Source organism: Penicillium canescens (assembly GCF_028828765.1).
Source record: "Penicillium canescens strain IBT 15451 chromosome Unknown utg000009l_segment0_segment0, whole genome shotgun sequence".
Classification (NCBI taxonomy): Eukaryota; Fungi; Ascomycota; class Eurotiomycetes; order Eurotiales; family Aspergillaceae; genus Penicillium; species Penicillium canescens.
The window spans coordinates 56,839-78,982 of NW_026703971.1; positions in this window are offsets into that span (position 1 = coordinate 56,839).

The following is a 22,144-nucleotide window of genomic DNA, read 5'->3' on the forward strand; positions in this document are numbered from 1 at the left end:
CACTACTGAGTCATGATCGGATTGATGTGAACCTCAGGAATCAATGTTCTGAGGATCCATTGATGTTGGCGGTCAGGGGCGGGCATTCCTCGATTGTTAATGCACTTGTGGTCAATCCGAGACTGGCATACTTCAGTTTGGCAAAATCCCTGCATCTAACAAGGAACGATTGCATCCAGGGGGCCATTCGAAGCAGAATGGAAGATGCCAACACTCCGCAAAGATTGCTGAAGCGGTCTCCGGGGAGAAGGTTTGGTGGTCTGGAAGAGCTGGCGACATCTACTTCGGGTAGCTGTCATGATGCAATGCGGGACGGCCGAGTTAATTGACACTTTCTCAGCTAGCTACACTGCCCACACTGTCATTGGACCCGTAGTTTTTCGTTTATAATGTATTGGGTCAATAAAGGCAACACTAGAACATGCGGGATTATTCGCAGACACATTCCACAAAAGCTGTAATATGAGTTCTCGAAAAGATATAAGCTTGTTTCCCTGCGGTAACTCTTCATTGCAACATCGTTGGATACTGTACATCATTGGATACTCTCTCCACATGGTAAAAGACATAGGACAATCAAGAATATAGAATCCTTCAACCTTCTCTTGCTATGCCTGGCAGCCCTGCCAGGTTGAGTCTGCAAGAGTGATCCCAGTCATCGAGGATTCTAGTCAATCGACCCCGAGATGATTCCAGTGCCTGGTCAAAGAAGCGCAGCCGAGACAGCTGCTTGTCGTGGCGAAGCTGAAGTCCGTCCCTCTCTTTAGTCAGGTGACTGCTAGCCTCCTTCAAGATCCCATTGCTCTGCTCTAGCTTCTGGCCATCGATGTGTTTGGACACGCACGACTCCCATAGGCGTCGATAGAGTCCGACTAGACCTCGCCAAAACCCGCCCACAACCCAAACCCGCCCACGAAAACCCGCCCCACGGGTTGGGTCGGGTCTTAGTCAGCAGACCCGTGGGCGGGTCTTCATTTTGAGAACCCGACCCGCGACCCAAATGGGTACCCATATAACCCGCGATAGCCAAAAAAGAGTGATTTGTCAGCTAGCATAAAATAATGCCGTATCTTTGATTTATATCAAGGTATGGCTCTGGTATAAGTATGGTCTAAAGTTTTGGAGTACATAAATTTGAGGAATAAAACAGATTAAGCTTAATTCATAGACTAATACAGCTCGTAACCCTGCAGCCGGCTTGAAGGTACTGTTACCCTACCGGATGATCTCTTGTGAGACCTATCGCCGAGGCGTGTGACCGGAGGTGGGAGCAAATCTCCATCGTCGTCCTCATCTTCGGCCACTTCAGCCATCGCCGCATCTTGCACTTGATCATGGGCTGGAAGTTCCTCTGAGGCTGTGCTTTCTACTCCACTTACCCCTTCGACGGCGAGACCTGTTTCGGAATCCTCAATGGGATCGTTCTCCTCGACATCGCTGATAGGAGCAATATCGTCTTCAGTCTCCTTTAACGCCTCATCTTCTTCGAGGGCTTCCTGGCCCTCCCTCTCAACCGCTGGACTTTCCAGAAGACTCAATTGCCGGCTCTCCAAAGTGAATCTTTCCGAGCACATGTACATCATCAAGTCTTGAATGGTTGTCTCGTTGAGGGATCCGCGGCGGTAATGGCAGATATCCCGTGCGCTGTTGAATAGCCTTTCAACTCCTGCGCCCGTAGCAGGGACCGAGAGCAAATCGCGAGCCAGTCGCGACAGGACTGGAAATTTACGCTCGTTCTCCTTCCAATATGCGCGGGGAGGAATTGAGACAGTTGCTATGAGGAATTAGTCTGTCATCAAGCTTCAGCGGCCCGATAATACTTACCCTCGCGAAGATATCGATCGACCTCGTCATGCTCGAACCCTTCGTTGACTTGTGCGTCTTGTGACGGCCCAAGAAGCCGATCTAACTCCGAGGCTTGCAAGGAAGGGCGATGCACGGTACGGAAGAGCATCTCAGGATTCCGTTGCTGATATTGCGAGAAACATGTCCTGAGGTATTCACAGTATTTTTTGGAAGTTTCACTGTGGCACTGCGAGTACTCTGCGTCGTCAAAAGCGCAAAGCTTGTATTGAGGAGCAAGTAGGGTCCCCGTGCCATAGAGGAAGCCGTGATCACGATACGTCTTTTCGTAGTATTCTCTCAGCTTCTGCTTCGCGACAAGCAGCGCTCCATACATGTCCTTCTTCCAGGGGGTCGTCTTTTTTCTCAATTTTCGATTTGAGCGTTCAATGTGTTCCAGTAGCTTCCTGTACACGAGGAAGACGCTGTGAATTGTCACGTCTTTTGTCTTCATCAGGGCCATGGTGAACTGAAAGAACGGCTTCGTCAAGTGAACAAGATAGTCAATTTGCCGCCATTCAATGTCAGTGATTTTAAATTGTGAATAGTCATGGTCTCGGCAGTATTTGTCGATGGTATTCCTTAGTCGGCGCGCTCGTCGAAGCATCAAGAAGGTGGAATTCCAGCGGGTCTGAACATCATGCAACGGGAAAAGTCGCATTCCACCAGATTGGAGGCACAGGAATGCATCTCGCCGCTGGGGGCTGGCGTTGACAAAAACTGCAAAGGACCGAATCTGTGGAAGAGGCACCGTCAGCAATGTCCAAATATGACGGGTCCGAAATCAACGGACTCGCCTTTGCTAGAGTATGCGCCACCTCACCATGGTCCACTGAGTCCCTGAGACAAAGAGCTTGTGAATTGGACCAAAAACTTCTCACTTCTTTATTCTTGGGAGCAGCTCTGATATGCCCCAACAGCTGCTTGAGGCAAAGCTGAATCACATGGGCCATGCATGGAACACGGACAATGGATTCTCTCGAGCCGATGGCGCCACTAGAAATGAGTGATTCTTGCAGCGCTCGGATGAGGGTTTCATTATTTGTTGCATTATCCGTGGTAACGCTGAAGATACGACCCAATAGCTGTCTTTCTCTGAGCAGCTGGAGGAGCACGTCGCTCAAATTGACTCCTGTGTGAGGTCCATGCAAAGGCTCAAACCCAAGAAGCAGCTCGCGGTAGTTCCAATCTCTATCGATGAAGTAGACTGTAATTGCCATGAATGCTTGCTGGAAGGGACTAGTCCAACAATCTAATGCAAGTGAAACTTTGGCGTCTTCGGGTAGATCTCGCAACTGTGATTCCTGTTGTCCTCTTACAGCGTCACGCAGGCGTCGTCGCAAGGTTTTTGCTGAAGGCATTTCTAGCTCTCCCGGTCCGAGGTGGATGAACTTGAGGAGTGCTTGAAATTCAGGGTTTTCAACGGTCTGGAAGGGCAGACGAAGACAAGCAATGGTCCTCAGCAGCCGCTCCTCGAACTGCGATGTGGTGAACTTGTTCGGACCGGATGGTACTCCCAAGAAGGCTTTCTGGATTGAGTTTGACACGAGAGCTTGATGGCATGTTCTTTTCTGGCCCTTTCGACAGGACTTGGATCTCTGGTGCTTTCCCATTGCGCTTGTGCCGTGCTTTTTGTGCTGTGGATGATCAAGTAGGGTCAAGCAAGCCCTACAGATCACTTTGGGAATGCCAGTTTCAATGCCCGCAACTTGGTCGAAATGCTTCCAAACTTCAGCGTAATGTGACTCCATCGACCACTTTATTTTAGACCGTCCGTCGCCATTCAGCACTTGACCATATTCTGTTTTTTGCCACCAAGTCAAAAAACTGCTGGAATGTTCAGGCTCGTACAATATCCAGTTCTTTCTGCGGTCCGGTCCGACGCGTCGAAGTATCGTTGGAGGTTGTTGAGCGGGACTATCGACGCTACGTCGGGAGCCAGTGAAAGGCTAACTGGTTAGTATGTGCTTGCGTCTCTGAGTTGTTGAATTAATCTGCGATTTTGAGAGTATCGTACCGAGGACTGGAAGTCCGAGTCCATGGAAACATCTGATGATGGCTCAATGGAGAGCAAGGGGCTCAAAGACCGATGAATTGACCGCGAGGACATGGCTTTTGGAGATTCGATGCTCATAGCTCAAGCTCGTTGGAGTTCCAAGAATTGGAATTTTCGTGGGATCAGAGTGATTTTTTTTCCCAACGCGTCGCGGTGGTTTTTTGTATGAGATAGTGGGTCGCGTCAACCCGCGGGTACCCTAAACCCACGGGTACCCAAAACTCGTGCGACAGTAAAACGATGGCGAGGATGCTTCTTCACTGGCTGGTCAATCATTTTTCTGGATATTATAGCTTAAAGTGTCCTCGAGAGGCTTGATATCAATAAGGGTCGATGGATGTTCTTAGTGCCAACGCTGGGATGCAAAAGTGTTCGGAGAGCGCGCTCTGGCTGGACAATTGCCTGTACATATATAATATATATATTATTGAGGTGGTGAGACATTTCATGAGACGGTATCTCCCATATAAAGTTGTGACAAAATTAAATTACCAATATTACCACTACTGACTAATACACTTTTGTTCACTTATTATGCATTTTGGTGGGTTATATGGGTAACCCACGGGTACCCGCCAAGAACCCACGGGCGGGTTCATGAAGGCCAAAACCCGCGCGGGTTACCCGTGGGCGGGTAGGAGAAAGCGACAACCCGCCCCAAACCCGCGTTTGGCGAGGTCTAAGTCCGACAATTCGACCTGCTGGAAAGGCAAACTTGGGATCGTCGCGTTCGAGGTCTGCTAGCACGTTCAAAATAGGTTGAAAGGGCTCGGTCACCAAGATATGTCTTGTTTCTGCTTCCTGTTGCGAGGGAGAGAGCTGCGACGGTCAGCAAGAGCATTGGAAGCTGAGCCACCATACTTACCAATGGAGGGACATGATCAGAAGCCTCCTGCGAATTCTCTTTTTCAGAAACGATTGGCAATGCACTGGGCTGTTGTTCTCCTTCTCTTTCCTGGTCTGGCGTACTGTTAGGGGCATTCATCTTGATCGCAGGGGAAAGTCGAGTATCTGGGCAATAGTATGTCCACTAATTCTTGGAGGTTTTTATAGACTAGAAGACATCGGTGGCTAGGTACTCAGTCTCATTTCACCATGAAAGTTAATCAGCGTAGTCAGCTTTTCAATCGCTTTTCAATCTCAGCACTCTGTTAGCAGTCCGTTTGATGATGGTGCTGGTGATCAGTCTCGTGGTGTTGATGGTTGGTGAATGTGCCTCATATTAGTGGCTTCCGGTGATGAACGGTCCAGGAGATATATATTCAATCACAACGCATTTTCCACATTCGTTTGAGAGCTCAGAAATTCCAAAAGTAAATAAAGTAAAACCTAGAGGACTGAAAAAGAAAATCGAAAAAGAAAATCGAAAAAGAAAATCGAAAAAGAAAATCGAAAAAGAAAATCGAAAAAAGAAGGTATCCATCTCAACCATGATCACATGTTCAAAAGTTGACTCCCGTCAACAAGGACGGCCAAGCTTCAACGGGTTGACGGGTTGAGTACCCGTGCCCGCGCGACAGCGGCCTGACGCTTTCCGCAGCCTAGAGGGACAGAAAAACACACAGCGCAGACAATCAACACTCGAGCGAGGCCAGAAAATTTCCATGTTTTTTAGATGAAAATGTGAGCGCTCTTGGTAAGATCAAAGAATGAACAGCTTCCGTTGCCTCAATATTAAGACCATAGATTCAACAGTGACCCAACGTTTCTTAACCGACTCACTTTGACTCATTTTCAACATGACTTTAGCAGGTTTTCTCGATGAGCATCTAAGATCGCACCATGAATTTCGCTGCTAATAGTTGCGGTAGAATGAAGGCATGGGTTGCACCAGGCCTCACTTAGGATAGACATCGTGTTCAACGTTTGCTCTCTATTAGAGCCCGCGTGCTACAGGAGCCGAGAAACCTATAAATACGTCCTCTGCCCCCAGCAATTTGTTCTCCATTACCATCACTTGGCTATGCAGAGTTGAGCAGGTCTTCGATTCCTGATAAGTTCTTCCCTTTGACCTACTGGAATTTCACTGTATTGACATCTACAGTTACATCGTGGACAGACAAGCTAGAAAGTGCTTGTGAGACGCGACGACCACCAGGTCCACTATGTCACTCATGCCAGCCGATCAAAGAAGCAGATTTGGGTTAGCTAGTCAAAGTACCTATGCGAACATCTGTCCACCATAGCAGCCGACCACTGTCCGCTCCTGAATATACCGATGCAGAAGAGCGGTCGAGGTAAGTCTGTCTCCGCGCGACCCTATCCGAGACTAGACTGACTTCAAAGACGGTGCGAAACAAAGATCCATGCATTCCATCCAATATACACCACCCACGGTGCCCTTTCCCGTGTCGTCTTTCAGAACATGTGAGTCATGCATTGCCTTGCCGATCGACAAGCTAACGACGGACAGGAAACCGTTGACAGCGCACCAGACCGAGTCCGAACCAGCTCTCCGTCAGTGCTCCGCGCAGGGTCATGGCTTACACGCCATTTCTGGCCGTATCACTTCAAACCATGCAACATGTCCTATGTGAAATACTGCAAACTAAGGCCGCGGACAAACAGCAGGATGCATAAGCCCCAGACGTTCGTTGTGCACGACGAGGTGAGTGCAATATCACGCCTCCTGCTGCGCCGGGTCCGATGATTTGTGCCAACTCTGTGCCGGAAACACAAACACCACAGACATCTCTATGCCATTGCAGGAGCAGCCAGCCCATCGCCAACCGCGACAATTCTTGTGGCGAGTAACCTATTCCCGCCGAGTCAGATAAGACCCAGGGCCCGACGCGCCATCGCGTCTTCCCCCTTCTCACCGCCTTCACACCATGAACAGCGGAGTGCCTCAACCTCTCGCTGTTTGCACGAAGCTGTCTCCTAATACAACTGTACAATTTTTTGTCACACGTGAGTTCGTCATGCGCCTTTGCCGTGTTGTGAACTTGTCGGTTCATCCAGCGCGGCTTCTCGAAGCGACAGCCGGAGAGTGTGACGAACCTGGATACAACATGGCATATTGGTGACTGCATCGCAGAACTGATTTGGCAGTGATCTAGTTGGTAAGCAGGTATGATCACGAATATTGTTGATTATCTGTCTCAAGCATACACTCGGATTCTTCACGAACGGCGTAAAGTACAACACCTTGTCCAACTGAATCAACACTTGCTGACTCGGGTCTCACCACAGGAAGACGCCGTCAGATTCCCATCACCCGAATGCAAAGCGAGCAAATCTCTTATCTGCTCGACGTCCCCTACACCAATACCATCTATGCTTTGTTTCTTCCACATGACTACTGGTGGCATCGACGAGTCGCTACCTCGACCTTCTCCCATTCGATTTGGTTCATCAGATCATGCGTTGGTATGCCTACCTGATGCAGACCCAATGGAGCGCATAGCAGTGTCTGTCTCCCGGCATTTGAACCCTCTCGTAGAATGGCCTACTTGCGGCTTGGATCCCTGGCGTCCAGTGGGTGACCATCGTTGTCCTCAGATGGCATCTAGCGTCTTTCGAGCCTGAAACCCCTAAGAAACCGGGAGACGCCAATGCTTTGTCTAGCTAGAGCCATATTTTCGTACTGGCGAGGTTGTTAGTCGGGACTGCTTGCATGGAGAAGGTGAGGCAAAAGTCCCGTCATTTCTACCCGAATCAACTAACAATAGCCAGTCAGCTTCAAATCGATGGACAAGACCGAGGATGGCAAACGATTGAGAGGACCCATGACCCAAGAACCACGCCTGATAGAGTCCCCCTGATTCCTCTTCCTCTCCTCGTTGCTCAGCTTATCGACATATTCGAGCGAGCGGGAACCACTCGGACATACACGGAGCTGCATGCTATCAGGATTGTTTGTCTCGTCCCTGTTAGACAGGAGCTTGGCGATTTCATTCCTAAGCCTGTGTTTTTCTATCCAAGCCCGAGCACTACGTGCAAAACCCATACACCTTGAATGTCAGAGCAGCTGGAGGTCAGTCAAGTTATCCAGTATCCTTCGTCCATTGAGACCGTCGTCTAACATATCGCAATTGGAGGCGCAAGCAGGTCTTGCCAGCAAATCACCGATTCCTCTACGTCTCTGAGCTCACTGTTCTTTGACCATCTATGATGTATTCCTCCGCGCCCAAGACGATATCTGGCATATCACTGTTCGAGCAATTCACCGTGAAGGTGGGTTTGATGTCTGTAACAGAATCACAAGAGCCCTCGGGTTCTAGGACCTCTGAATATCCTGTACAGCCTATACTGAATTGTCTAGCCCAATAAGCGCTCATGTTATATTTGCTTGGGGAGCAGTTGGAGCGGATGCCTGCTAGGGTCACACGTGGGTTAGAACACCCCTGTACAGATATCACCAGGTCCTGAGCGGTGATCGTGGAGAGTGTCTTTACCGGTTCTGATTCCAGATAGCTCGTTGGACCCCGATCGGAATTTAATCATGCTATATCAGCAGCGGCGCGTGATTTATCGCATGTAGTGGGGAATAAGCCTCACAGAAGGTAACGACCGTTTCTTCATCGCTGTAGTGGACTTCTACGAAAGACTGGTTCAATTTACTGGCGGGATATTATTCACAGAGTTGCGACGGCTCCTACATGTAGAAGGAGCGGATCAGATATTCCCGAGCCAAAGCTACCAATGACATGTTGACCTCGAGAGAACGAAACTCTCACTCTCGTGGTCGCTCTATGATGTAGGCATTCTAGTGTAGAATAGGTTCGAGTGACTAGCAATAGTCATTTCAAGCAATTTTTTCCGCGACGCAAGAAACCGAGCCTATCGCATAATCATCTTGGATTGAATCCGTGATTCGGATTTACGAAATACATCACATGGCTCTACACTTCCTAGTTCTGATCTTGAGTGTACAGTATGTTGCGTGATCAGAGTTGCACAATTCTTGAATTAGATCATCTCAATTGAGTTGGAGGCCGTAGTCAAGGAGTGTCCAACAGGGATCAAAATTGCTTTGCAGGATCAAAAAAGAGCAATAAAAGTTTCTATGATGTGGGGGACATGGCAAGAGACCGCGTTGCCTCTGTGAGACGGTGACCAGTACTCCCTTCACCGCCCGAACATTCACCACATCAACATCAAACATCAACATCAAACATCAACATCAAACATCAACATCAAACATCAACATCAAACATCAACATCAACATCAACACATCAACACATCAACGCATCAACACAACAACGCATCAACATATCAACACATCAACACATCAATACATCAACACATCAACGCGCATCACCACATCAAAACACAACACATCAACACTCTCACCAATTCTCACCAGCATGTTTGCTCTACGCCTGAATGAAGGGTGTCAATTTCACTACGCGAAAGCATTATCGGACCGCAAACTATCAGCGCAGAACATTTGGGAACCTCCCCTTTGATAAAAATGACAGTTTCGTTGTTATCGTATAATTTTGGCCATTGAATTTGGGACGATCTATCTAGGGCTCATTCTATCTATCCAATGATGATCCTTCGGAAAAAGAAACAGACTATGAGGAGGTTGGGCAGGTCTTTGCTTCTTCGAATACTGTTGAATATCGAATACTGGTCTCTAACACCACGAAGAGGTGCCTGCACATTGCTAGAGGGCTTGTTAACGCAGCAATCCCCTGCAAAGCACGTTTGTTGACGCAGAGCTCGTCCTGCGAAGCACATTTTTACACTCGCGGGGCTCAGGGCAGCGAGGGAGCACACTCTTACACTCGCGGGGCTCAGGGCAGCGAGGGAGCACATTTTTACACTCGCGGGGCTCAGGGCAGCGAGGGAGCACATTTTTACAGTCACAGGGCTCATTGGCTGTGAGGGAGCACATTTTTACAGTCACAGGGCTCATTGGCTGTGAGGGAGCACATTTTTACAGTCACAGGGCTCATTGGCTGTGAGGGAGCACATTTTTACAGTCACAGGGCTCATTGGCTGTGAGGGAGCACATTTTTACAGTCACAGGGCTCATTGGCTGTGAGGGAGCACATTTTTACATACACAGGGCTCATTGGCTGTGAGGGAGCACATTTTTACATACACAGGGCTCATTGGCTGTGAGGGAGCACATTTTTACATACACAGGGCTCATTGGCTGTGAGGGAGCACATTTTTACATACACAGGGCTCATTGGCTGTGAGGGAGCGCAAATCTTACATCGCTGGGCTCGTGGCAGCGACAGCCGTGGTCACGGATGGTCTGGAGTACTTGGTTTCGCAGAGCCCATCCTGCGAGGGACACTTGTTGACGCAGAGCCCATCCTGCGGAGACTCTTGTTGTCGCAGATGTCCCTGCGAGGCGCTTTGTTGACGCAGGACCTAGGCTGCGGAGAACTTGGTAATGCAGCGGTCTCCTGCAGAGAACTTGTTAACGCAGCGGTCTCCTGCGGGTCTCACTTGTCATCACAGCGTCCCCCTGCGAGGTAGTCTTGTTGACGCAGCACCTCCCTGCGAGGATTATTGTTGACGCAGACCTATCCTGCGAGGCACACTTGTTGACGCAGAGCCCATCCTGCGAAGCACACTTGATCACGCAGAGCCCATCCTGCGAGGCACACTTGGTAACGCAGAGCCCATCCTGCGAAGCACACTTGTTGACGCAGAGCCCATCCTGCGAAGCACACTTGTTGACGCAGAGCCCATCCTGCGGAGACTCTTGGTGTCGCAGATGTCCCTGCGAGGCGCTTTGTTGACGCAGGACCTAGGCTGCGGAGAACTTGGTAATGCAGCGGTCTCCTGCAGAGAACTTGGTAATGCAGCGGTCTCCTGCAGATAACTTGTTAACGCAGCGGTCTCCTGCGGGTCTCACTTGTCATCACAGCGCCCCCCTGCGAGGTAGTCTTGTTTTCGCAGCACCCCCCTGCGAGGATTGTTGTTGACGCAGACCTATCCTGCGAAGCACCTTTTTACGCTCGCGGGGCTCATGGCAGCGAGGGAGCACAGTCTTACATCGCTGGGCTCGTGGCAGCGACAGCCGTGGTCACGGAAACTCTCGAGCCCGCAGGCAAGAGAGGGACACTACGATGCATCAAAGTGTGAGGATCAAAGTGTGAGGACCGAAGTCCTGAGTTTTTTGGGCTGGGAATCCGGCCCCTTTTATAACTTTTCGGTCAAGTCTCTACCATGGAACCATTGCGCCGAGGGTAGAGAGATCACTGTCCTTTGGTTGGCGTTGAAGCAAGTCGAACGACGTTGAAACGGTGTCTGGACACCTTGTGGCCCGCAGATTCATGTTTCGACCTAGGATCATTTTTCTCAATCTTGCGTTGAGTATGGTGAACCGCTTTCATCCACTGTTGAAAGAAAGCAACGCCGCAAAAATGTGATCCCTACATATTGTTGAGTTTGCAATTAAATCGCTCAAGCGGTGGCACCCTACATCTGCCCGTTTAGCCACGGTCACCGTCTCTTTCATGAGGGTTGAAGTGCTTCAACTGATGCCAAAATAATAGGTTGGAACTTTTCTGGCTGACAGAAACGCTGGACTGTACCTGCGGTTGGCTGGAGGATCCTTTGGCCTCGCTCGAATCAATCCTGTTCATCCTTGGCCCCGCGCCGCTGAATGTTGTTTGTTTCCTGACTACTCGCAGCCAGCTAATGTTGCTTTTACCAGAATCTCTACTCCCTTACCGCACAGATAATGACATACTCTCAAGCTCAGGATGAGGATTGTCCTTCTTTGGGAGGGCATAAACAAAAGTCCAGAGCTTATTGGAAAGTTTCAATAGGAAACCGAGCCTAGGACAACCATGTGAAATGTGCAACCAGGCCCACGAGCTAGGTTCGCGTGATCGCCACCCCCTCGCAAGATTGCAACGCTACTATCACATTGATGAGACTCTGGATACAAATAGCGCCCGACGGACCAATCAAACACAATGCGCGAATTTAGACAGACGCAGGTACGGTACTGCGATGCAGATCCCAGCGACGACCCACGGGACACTAGTTCAAGGAGGTTCTATTTATGGCCCGAAGAAGAAGTGAAGGATTTGCAAAGGTCCAGACCGATCCACAAGCCCAAACTTGACGGCCGTCAGTGTCTGATGGAAAAGGACTTTGTTGCGTAGAGGGTACGGCCGAGGTACGGTCCAGGCAGGTGAGGTATTTGGAATATCGGCGGAATTTTGGCAACAGAATGGTAGCCTAAATCCCGATCCGTGGTTATGTTTTCCTGGTTCCTGTCACAGGAGAATAATTCTCCTGTCAAGTGGCAAGTTGCTCCTTGTCTATCAGGTCTGTCGAATGTTCTAGAAGCTCTGACTTCTGTCCTGCATAAAGCTTTCCCGTAGAGATTGTACTCTCTGAATCCGACACAACCCCCTCAATCGTCAGTCCCATATCCCTAGCGGATAGCGTGTGGAAACTTATCCGATCATGGACAGATCTCATGAGCTTATGTAAAAATATCTCCGGTTTTTGCACTAAAACCGAGGAACCGATTGGCTGCCGGAAATGGGTTGAGGTTGTGGGCCGGCGGCCCCTAAACTTTATCTCAATTACCCTCCACATCTTGATTACGACTGTAGCGAGAGAGAATCTTTCTAGTACACTGCTGGTCTGTTCCAATACCCCATACATGAACAGGTCGAAACTCTCGTGATTCTGCCCCAATTCTCTGGGCTTCTCTTTTGGGCTGTAGGGCTTAATCACGAGCAACCTAGAAAGCAAGTGAGGCAGTAGCCGGGGCCTGAATCCTTCATGACCACCGCATTCTCTCACCGAGCAGGCGATTCCATGGGTCTTCCAGATCAAGTGGTGGAAATGATTTGCGGTTCCGCTGATGATCGTCAGCTGCGCTCGTGATTCCACGGTCTCTGTCTAACTAATTTCCTCCTGACTTGGGTGTAGTTTAAAACAAATCGTACGCTTCACCCCAAAGATTACCCTGCTTTCGACCATCGACCCTATCAAATCCAAGCAGTCGTATTACCTTGAGCCAACAAGAATGCCGTATTTCCATTTTCCTAGAGCCCCCTTGCTACCATGTCCTGTCTCCCTACGGGAACACTCATAGTATCGTAAATCCTTATATGCTGTCCGCAGTATTTACCGGGCCACATAACACTCCGATGAAATCCTCCTGGTTTTGCATGACAAGGATGAAAATGTGTAGGCGGGTCTGTTCCAAGGGCACCACCATCGTGCTCGAGTCCTTTGACTTTGGGACATCCTCTATATTATTGTCATTCCAAAGAAGGGCGATTGCTACTACCTCTACGGAATACATGGAACGATATACAACTACGCTTATATTCCTCATGCTGAGGCTTCGTTGCTGATCACCGCCTTTATTATAGTAACATTTACTTGGACTCGTGTATCGTGGTAGTTGGCCACTGTTCCTTGGACATCGCAATGTAATGCTCCAGCCGATAAATGCTGCTAAAGTGCACGCTCTGTTCGCCGGTATCTCAGCTTCCTAGCAGCACAGACACGATGCACATAGTCCCACCTCCAGGATGACGAACGTGTTCTTTTAGGCCGGCACGGAAGCGGTGCTGGCGTCAAGCGGTCTGTGACAAAGGGTCAGTGTGTAATATGAGACGATTAAGTGTTTCGTACCTGAAATTGGGATCGTTTGAGTTGGCGTTTTGCTGTCATCGGGCTGGTTAGGGTCGGCCGCTAGAATTGTTTGGAACCATTTGTCAATGTTCCTTTGCGTAGGTGTCTTGGCCGAAAGACTCGACCGTGAAGCGCTACCGACCACGGAGCGCCGTACGGCGCCTGCTTGCTTTTGTTTGCTTGGATTTGGGGGAGATTTGGCACCAGTGCGACTCTGCTTCCGCAGGATATGGTACTTTTTCCTCGTAAAGACTCAACGCTTCGATGCACCTGGTATTCTTCATAATATGCGTCGGAGAGAGCTTTCCACGACAGCTCCGGATGAGCATCCAACCATGGAAGAAGGTTTTTCTCCTCCCATTCTGGCCAGCCGCAAGCGTTACGTGGGGACATGGTTATGCTTGGGTAGTTGGCAGAAGTGGTCAGAACAGGTGAAGAAAACTGCAGAAAGTAAACTTGAAGATGTAGGGTTGTTGAGTTTAAAAGATTGAAGTGTGGCAGATAAAATCGACTTCTGTGTGTCTATGAGATTTGACCCAAACAAGCCCTCATTTTTTGATGCAACGCACATCGTTGAGAATCAACAACGTTGAACGCGGCCACAAGAGTCCATTCTTGTTGACAATTTCCCGTTGTTTCACCCATTTTTGAATTCTATTGTCTGATCCGCCTCTTAGTGAGTCATTGTTAAAAATGCGCAGATTCAGAAATAGATATCTACGGGCAGAATGTAGGAATGAAAAATGCGTGCACTTGCGAACCCCTCCTCAATTGCGAGCAAGCAGTCAATCCTGATCCTGCGATACAACATGCTATAAAACCCGAGCGCCTCCTCCTATCACAGAAAACCAGAACTAGGACCACTCCTCACCCCAGCGTAACTCAGACCCAAGTATGGGCGGAATTCGGAAAGTCTCGCACACTCCTCGACGACACAACTTTCGAAGCCGATTGCAACGTGCATTGTCCTTGTCGTCTTCTGAGTCTGAGGATACTGGTAGTCCATCCGCTACAGGCGATACCACAGAGGACGATTCATCCTTTCAGGAGGAACACGACTCTGTCGACCAGGACAATAGCACCTCGGCCGATGAGAGTGAGCAAGAAGCTGTACGACAGCGGAAGACTGTGTTTGGACACCAAAGGGACTTGGAACCACGCGGGCAGACTCAGCTTTCCGGAGATGGCAGTTCGGTTGCTCTGGAATGCCTGACGGATTAAGTACAATCCTATCAAGCACATAATCAAGACTGGCCTGCTAACAACATCTAGACTAGATAATCGGATGCGGTCAGTAGTGGTCCATCTTGAGTGACAATGTAAAGCGCTAACTGTCTTCGCAGGTCTATTGAGCGCTCATCGCAGGACCAAGCCACCTGGAATGAAACGATACGCAATGACCTGGCCGACATTTTTGGTCGATTGGCAATCGTCGAAAGTGAGATCCAAAAGGGGACACGGCAGGGTTCAAATAAAGCTACAGAGGGCCAGAAGATCGGCCGATCCCTGCGCCGGCAGCAGTGATGCGACTGGAGCTTTACTTGGATGCCGAACCATGTATATCAGACCAAGATCAGTCTGTATTGGTCTTGAGGTATGACCACCAGTTCAACCAACAGAATATGAACACGCTCATCATTGACGCTGGATTGGACGGTCACTGGACAAAACTCGATTGACTCAATGCCAAACTGACGCCATGGCGAGCGATGGACCGTTTGTCGTTGCATGGGGTGTTTGTATTTTACCAGTGATCTTCTAAGCTCTGCAGACAGAAAAGTTTGACTGGTATATGGACTGTACCGAGATGGCTTTTTTGAACCCTCGTGCTATTGTCGCGAGCCACCACATTTTACCGAGTAGATTAAAGATTTGATTATTTCCATCATTGCAGCTGATTTGTATTGACTGGCTCACTATGCTTGTACTTGGTCTGTATAAGTGACGAAATTCCCAAGAAGGCTAATCCTACAGTAGTGCTCTAGAATCATACGCCATATAGCAAGGTGCGATCCTTAGCAGTTGATACTCGCACAGTAGTGCCACATCTATCGACTTGCGATATCCCACTCAACGAGCAATTGCTATTTGTGATTGGGCTGGACCAGGATACTACGGCAAGCTTTGGCTGAACGCCGAGAAGAACTAATGGCTATAATGCGCAAGAGAAGCGCGGATTTCTCCATGAAACCCATAGCACAGATATAAGTAATATTCGGATAGGACCGTTGGAAATGCGTTTACTTTACGGCAAGGGATCCCAGTGTGTAACAAATCCACAGGCCCGCGTGGCAGGGCCTTTTCTCTCATCCAGAGCGTACCCGGGCGTCTCGGCCTGGAGCGGTGTGATGTCGAATACTCTACGGCTGTCTCGCCATAAGTAAGAGTCCAATCTACGCTTATATTTATTTATGGCATAATAAATCGGCCGTGGAGGTTGTAGCGGACTCTGCCGCTAATCTGCACCGAATACTGCCTCGAGCCGCCCGTGCTCGGATCTATTAGACAAAAGCACATAGCCGTCCCCTTCAGGGCAATTAACAGAATTGACAATACACACAATTTCGCACGGTACATGTATAATAAGAATGTGGCGAATGCTTCTTCATGAACTATCTGCGCGTCGGCTATATTAAAAAGCCAGTCGTCTGCAGGAAAGACATGACTCGTAAGAGTTTCGGTCCTTTCCATACATAGAAGCTAGCTCACTCCATCAGTAGGACCTTGCCCAATCAACACACCCCAATTGTGCTCATCTCAGTTGGTGGTAGCTAGTTCATGTTGAGTACCAAGCGGGACATTGTCATTGTTCGATTGGGAGATGCTGGGGAGCATATCGTGGCCAAGCGTACCCGCGCCGCCCTGATCAGGCCATTCCGCCTGGATCATTCCGGAGCCTGGCAAATAGGATGCCAATCGTCTGTTCTGAAAGGCGTCGATCGTGCTCCAGAATCGAGTGGTCGCGGAAACAAGCTCTGCGTGTGCTTGATCCAACACTAACTGTATATCATTCCACGGGACCTGATCTTGCAGTGCGGTGTTCGTGGATTCCAGCTGCTGTTGCAATTGGCAAATCTCACGCTTGAGCTTCTGGTGCTGGGCTAATGCAGTATCCCTTGCCGTGACAGCGATTTGCAATTCCGAACTCTTTTGCGCTTTCTCGGATTTGAGCTGGTCCAGCAACTGAGAAAGATGGTGGTTCTCTCCATCTCTCTTCTCAAGCACCCCTTGAAACTCCTCCTCAATATTGCTCATCACCCTGAGACACTTTCTATGCGTCGCTTTGTCGTTTTTCCTTTTGGGCTTCTTCGTAATGGAGGATGCCTAGCATGGTCAGTAAAGAGTACATATAAAAGGGGTGACACCAAGGCTGTTCTGGTCATAGCGAAGTACGAGCAGAGAAGTTGAGCAGTGGCATACCGAAGTTCTGTATAACTTCGTCTCTGGTTTGCGTGACTTTCGTCTATCCTTGGTCTCAGAACCAGTAGAACAAACGGAATAGAATGACGGTGCGGCACGCTGTCGTACGCCGTCAGACCGGAGGTCTGCGTCACGCTGAGGATGCTTGGGATTCTTTGCCATGTTCGAACTTTTGTTACCCTCAATAAACAGTGAATCAACGAGGCACAGAAGAGATGAGAAAAGTATGAGCAGTGACCTGCGGAGAATCCGGCATTATATAGGAATAGGGAGAGGCCTAAGCGTAAGATCTGAAACAGAGCAGGGCTCCTACCAAGCAAGTGCGTCGGGACGAGGATTACGGACTCAATAGATTGAGGACTACTCTATATGTCAGACTCCGTGGAGCGTTATCGCGAACGCACTTAACATCTATCCTTCGATTGCACTGGAGTTGCTAGCAATCGGCCCGCACAAAGGTGCATGGTGATGCACACTACCATTTCACAGCATGAACAGGCCGGCCTCATATTATTACCAGTAATATCACACATGAATTACGTTGTACTTTACTGAATAAATTCAGTTCAAGCAACAGGCTCAGCAGGAACCAAGAGTACAATGGAGCCCCGACAACGACTAAGCGATGTGCCGTACATGTTCGGTGATCACTAGACCACTTTCCATGGTGTCACGAGGGATCGTACGTGTGGCTGAAGTCTGTTTGCTAGGCCTGGAGGATTTACTACTGTTGGTATCACCAGCTAGGTACTGTGTACACAGTTAAGTGGACAGTGGTTATGCTTCCAAAGCAAAAGTCAATTTGGTTCGTGTAAAATAGATGTGTGTTCCAAGTCATCTCAGATTCCAAGATACCCCTTAATCCCATGCACGGACACTCGGCGGTCACAACACCGGAGCCGCAGCTCCGCGCAAGAATGCGTACACCAAGAACGGGACGTTATGTCCCGACAACTACCATTGATACATCTAAAGTCAGTGAATCTTTGGACGAAATAGAAGTTTTCGACCGGTATAGACCGATTCCTAATACGCTTGCGTATTTTAAATTCCATCATAACCATAATTCCTAGTTTAGGTGGCTCGCGACGTCTCTGAACTGTTATGCTTCGCTTGTGGTATGTGTGTTCACGTAGGGGATCCAGCCCATCTAGTGCAGAAGAAAGAGTCACTTTGAAGTTGGAACGCAGTAAATTACCTACTGCCCCCCACAACCCACCAGGAAGATTATTTGCAGGAATTCTTAGTAATATTTTGATACAATATGTTTCTCAACCGCCCTGCTCAAGCTCTTTGTATCCATTTTGCTAGTATCTCTCCCTCAGAATCTTTTCATACATATGCATTGCTAGAAGTTGTGCGCCAGCTTGAATCTGGAAATCTGGGGTATCAACTATTGGCGCTTATCACTGGCCGTATAGACTCTTTGCGATCCGCAAGATGAGGACTAGCATATTCGGTGGGCTCTCAGCGCACTCCAGCTGTGTCAGCCTTGTGCTTTTCTGTCAATTTTAGATCTCGCTTGATGCTGCATGGCTGCCAAAGGCTGATGATTGGCTGTCGTTGTCATCAAGTGCGATGTCCGTTCCCTCTGATTGCAGCGAACCCAGTGTCTGCATTGCTCCAGCGATGCCCCTTCTCGTCTCTACCAGCTTATCACGCAGTATCTCGTTTTCCGACTCAAGAATCTGCCTATCGTGGCGGAGGTGGTTGGCTTCAGCTCGGAGCGTATTACTTTCGTGATGACAATCATCTAGCCGAGAACGAGTGCGTTCCAATTCCATTTCGATGCGGCTGTTAGCAGCCTTAAGCTCGCATATCTCTGCCGTGAAAGAACCATCCATTATTCCTTCAAGGAAACCCTGGGTCTTTATGCTCCGTCAGAAGGACTATACAAATGGAGACATCTAGCAACGGGCTCACCCCTTTTGGAAGGCCGCATGTATTGGAATGCGGATTGACAGCTTCGAGTGAGGAACCGAGCTCCTTCAATATTTTCTGGTAAAGGTTTATCGTGGCACTACTTAGGTTTGATTTGAGCAAAGCGGCATTCGTGTTCGTGACAGACCAAGCGTATCCATCTTCGGGCCGCGGTTGAAGACGGACTCGTTCGGGAGGGACGACGAGGTGAAGTCGGTTAACTAGGCATATCAGCTTGTGTGGGCAGCAGAAGGGGTTGGTAAATACATATATGAGCCGCTAAGGCTTCTCGACATTGTTTTCTCAGTTGGAAGCGTTTTTGGTTGCTGCTTTTAGACATTATAGTGTACTTTGGTCATTCAAAGGATTAAGGGAAAGATCCGCGGGATTTTATAAAACAATGAAAAAAAGGAAATAACACTTGCACTAGATACCAAGTTAATGTAGGGTCGATGATACGTTCTTTGCTCAGGTAGAAAGTGGTGCCCATGGGTAGGGGTGGCCCACTTTCGGAGTGTGGATTTTCATTGGATGAGATACATTTTGTGATGATTTCAGCGTTGAGAATCAGTTGAAAGTTCCGTAAACCTTTCACTCCCCGAGCCCTCATGTATAGTACTGGGTGCATGAGTCGCGCACAAATACTACGACCCTCAATTTATGCGTGAAATACCTTCAATTATAACATCTTGTTGGCAAAACACAGGACTCTGTTTGGTAGGGCTCACGATGCTGCGCATTTCTGCCCTTCGATATGGGCTGTGAAAGCCGGAATGGCTTGATAGAAGGTCAAAAAAATGATGAATTGAGCAGAGAGTCAGGCTTGATCGGCTATTCCACGGAGATTTCATTTCGTCTAGAAAACATATAAAAGGCGTCAAGTCAAGCCACCTGAATGTCCCATTCGGCACGCGATCATCCTGATAGAAATGGCCCCAAGAACTCGCCGGTCCCTCTGTCCAAAACTAGCGACCTATCGCGACATGGTGCAACTGCAGTGTGACTTGTCCAAGCGTCCACTCACAAAGATGACCACTCGCCATGGTACCTATGCCGGTCGCAACGTTTGCACGGACTCGCCGAGCTTGAAATCTTCGCGAGCAAAGGCAATGCGAACGAGCGTCCATTGTCGATATCATGTTCCACCTGTCGCACTACTTCCACGGTCGTCTGGCAGGTTCCCAAGGAAAGGCAGCCACAAGAACACGCGCAAGACACGAGCGATTTCTGAGCAAGAGGCAACACGACTGGATTGGATGGGACGACTTCGACCTAAGCCCCATAGGCGTTACTAGGTCGGACAATTTCAAGTCGACCATGGAGGCTCAGCAGGTGGCATATCGCAATATCTACTCTCTTCCTTGTATCGTTGAATAGATGGAAGTATTTCACAGGCAACTAGGCATGAGAATGCAGATTTCCAAGGTTCGAAAAGACACAGTCTAGATATTGAGTCTCTACATAGAAGATAGGATGTTTTGAGAAGCAATGTAAGGTTCTGATATACGCAAAATGGCCAGTAGGTAACAGGATTGTTTCTCTGCTTTTGCAGTCAATGAAAAAGCATATCTAAGCATCTCTTGTAGGACATGAGAACGGTAGGGGATTGGGAACTGGAAAAGCTGGAATCTAGTAAAGAGGATTTCAGCAGTTTACCCCCAGACACACCCGTTTTCTTTTCCCAGAGACCACAAGGACGTCTGGTCCGGATCGCTGGGTTTCAGATTCCCCAGCAGCCAATAATACGGTGTTACGCCTCAAGGAAGGTGCCTCAGCTAGCCAAATTTAGATTAGCGCGTTCTAAGTGGGGCACTGGGAAAGAAAGCGTGTGTGTCTGGGGGTAAAACGTTTACGAAATCCTCTGTAACAGAGGTTGGTTGCGATTTGATAGCGGTTTAATTGCAGGTTATATGTACTATGTCTAGCGACTGTCTAACGACCTTTAAAATATTGGAAGGTGGATTGAAAACGGCCTAAACCAAAACCTTCCCCCAATCCAAGATACTAGAACTGCGCGCATGTATCTCCAACTTGATTAAGAGCATTTTATGCTACATGTAATCAGTAGACTTCGACCAGTTGGCACCCTAGAGTAGCCTCCGAGCTCACGAACAACTAAATTATATTTTCTAACTAATGACCAGAGGGAGCTTTCAGACAATCTCTCGCGTCTCCGTTGTAAACGTTTTCTACTGTTATAGACAGTACAGATTCTAGAGTTTCTTTTCACATGCCATCCACGTATAGTAGGGGGTTTGGATGTACCCAAGGGTACATTTATGCGGCCCACGCGGCTGACTGCAAGGAAGAAGTCGAGATGGCGATGATGAAAAGCTCGATCTCTTGGGTGTCAGTACTGTTGACATAATGTGGGAAATTGTAATTACCTCGAGTGCAATCATCCATGATTTGCCTAGCGTACCTATGATGGCAACCACAAGTAAAAGAAGTGCCATTACAGAGAGATAGCACGAGATGTACTGCAGCTTAGATCGGGCTAAGGTTGAATGTCGAACCATCAACCAGAACCATGCAGCTACGCCCACATAGTCCACAAAGAGAACAAAGAGGCCACCCGGATGGACGGAGCTCAGGAGGAAGGTTCCAGCAAGTGACAATGCTACCTTAGCCAGTGCGGAAAGAACGGCGAAAGTAGGGTACACGATGCGTAGAAATCGGGGTGTGAATATGTTTTCACGCTGTTGAAAAATTACATGAAGATACTGTGGTCCGTTAGCCGATAGTAAGTCTCACTCATTCCATGCAATGAAGACCTACCGCTTGTAGCGGTGGGAATAACGGGGTAACCCAAAAGAGAACTTGGCTCCATCTTGGAAATCTTTTACTCCAGAACAGCCCCGTAAGAATAGCAAAGGGAACACATGAGAAGGCACACAAACTCAAGTCGAATTTGTGCCACCGCCACTTGGATGGAATACAGTACAAACGAGACAGTCTTCCAACGTTCAGAAGTAGAAGAATAGTCACTAAAACAGATTTGATAATGTCTTCTGAAATCATGGCTATAATTTCTTAGCAGCAGACACATCTTGGGATTAGAGATGGAGGTTTATATAGCCAAACCAACAATTGCCTAGTCATGAATGTATAGATCCCAGGAGCTCTTCATCAGGTTCCAAAATCTTCTCGACGGATCGCATACTCAACTTTCTACCTTTATCTCAACTTTATGGCGTTGCGGAAGAACTGAGGTCTTCAATTAATGGTTCGTGGTAACATTTTGCTTTCCTTCCGCGCTCGAGAGCAAGTCCCGCTTGAAAGCCTGGAACATATTGCTGAGCCAATTAGTATCGCACCTGCACATT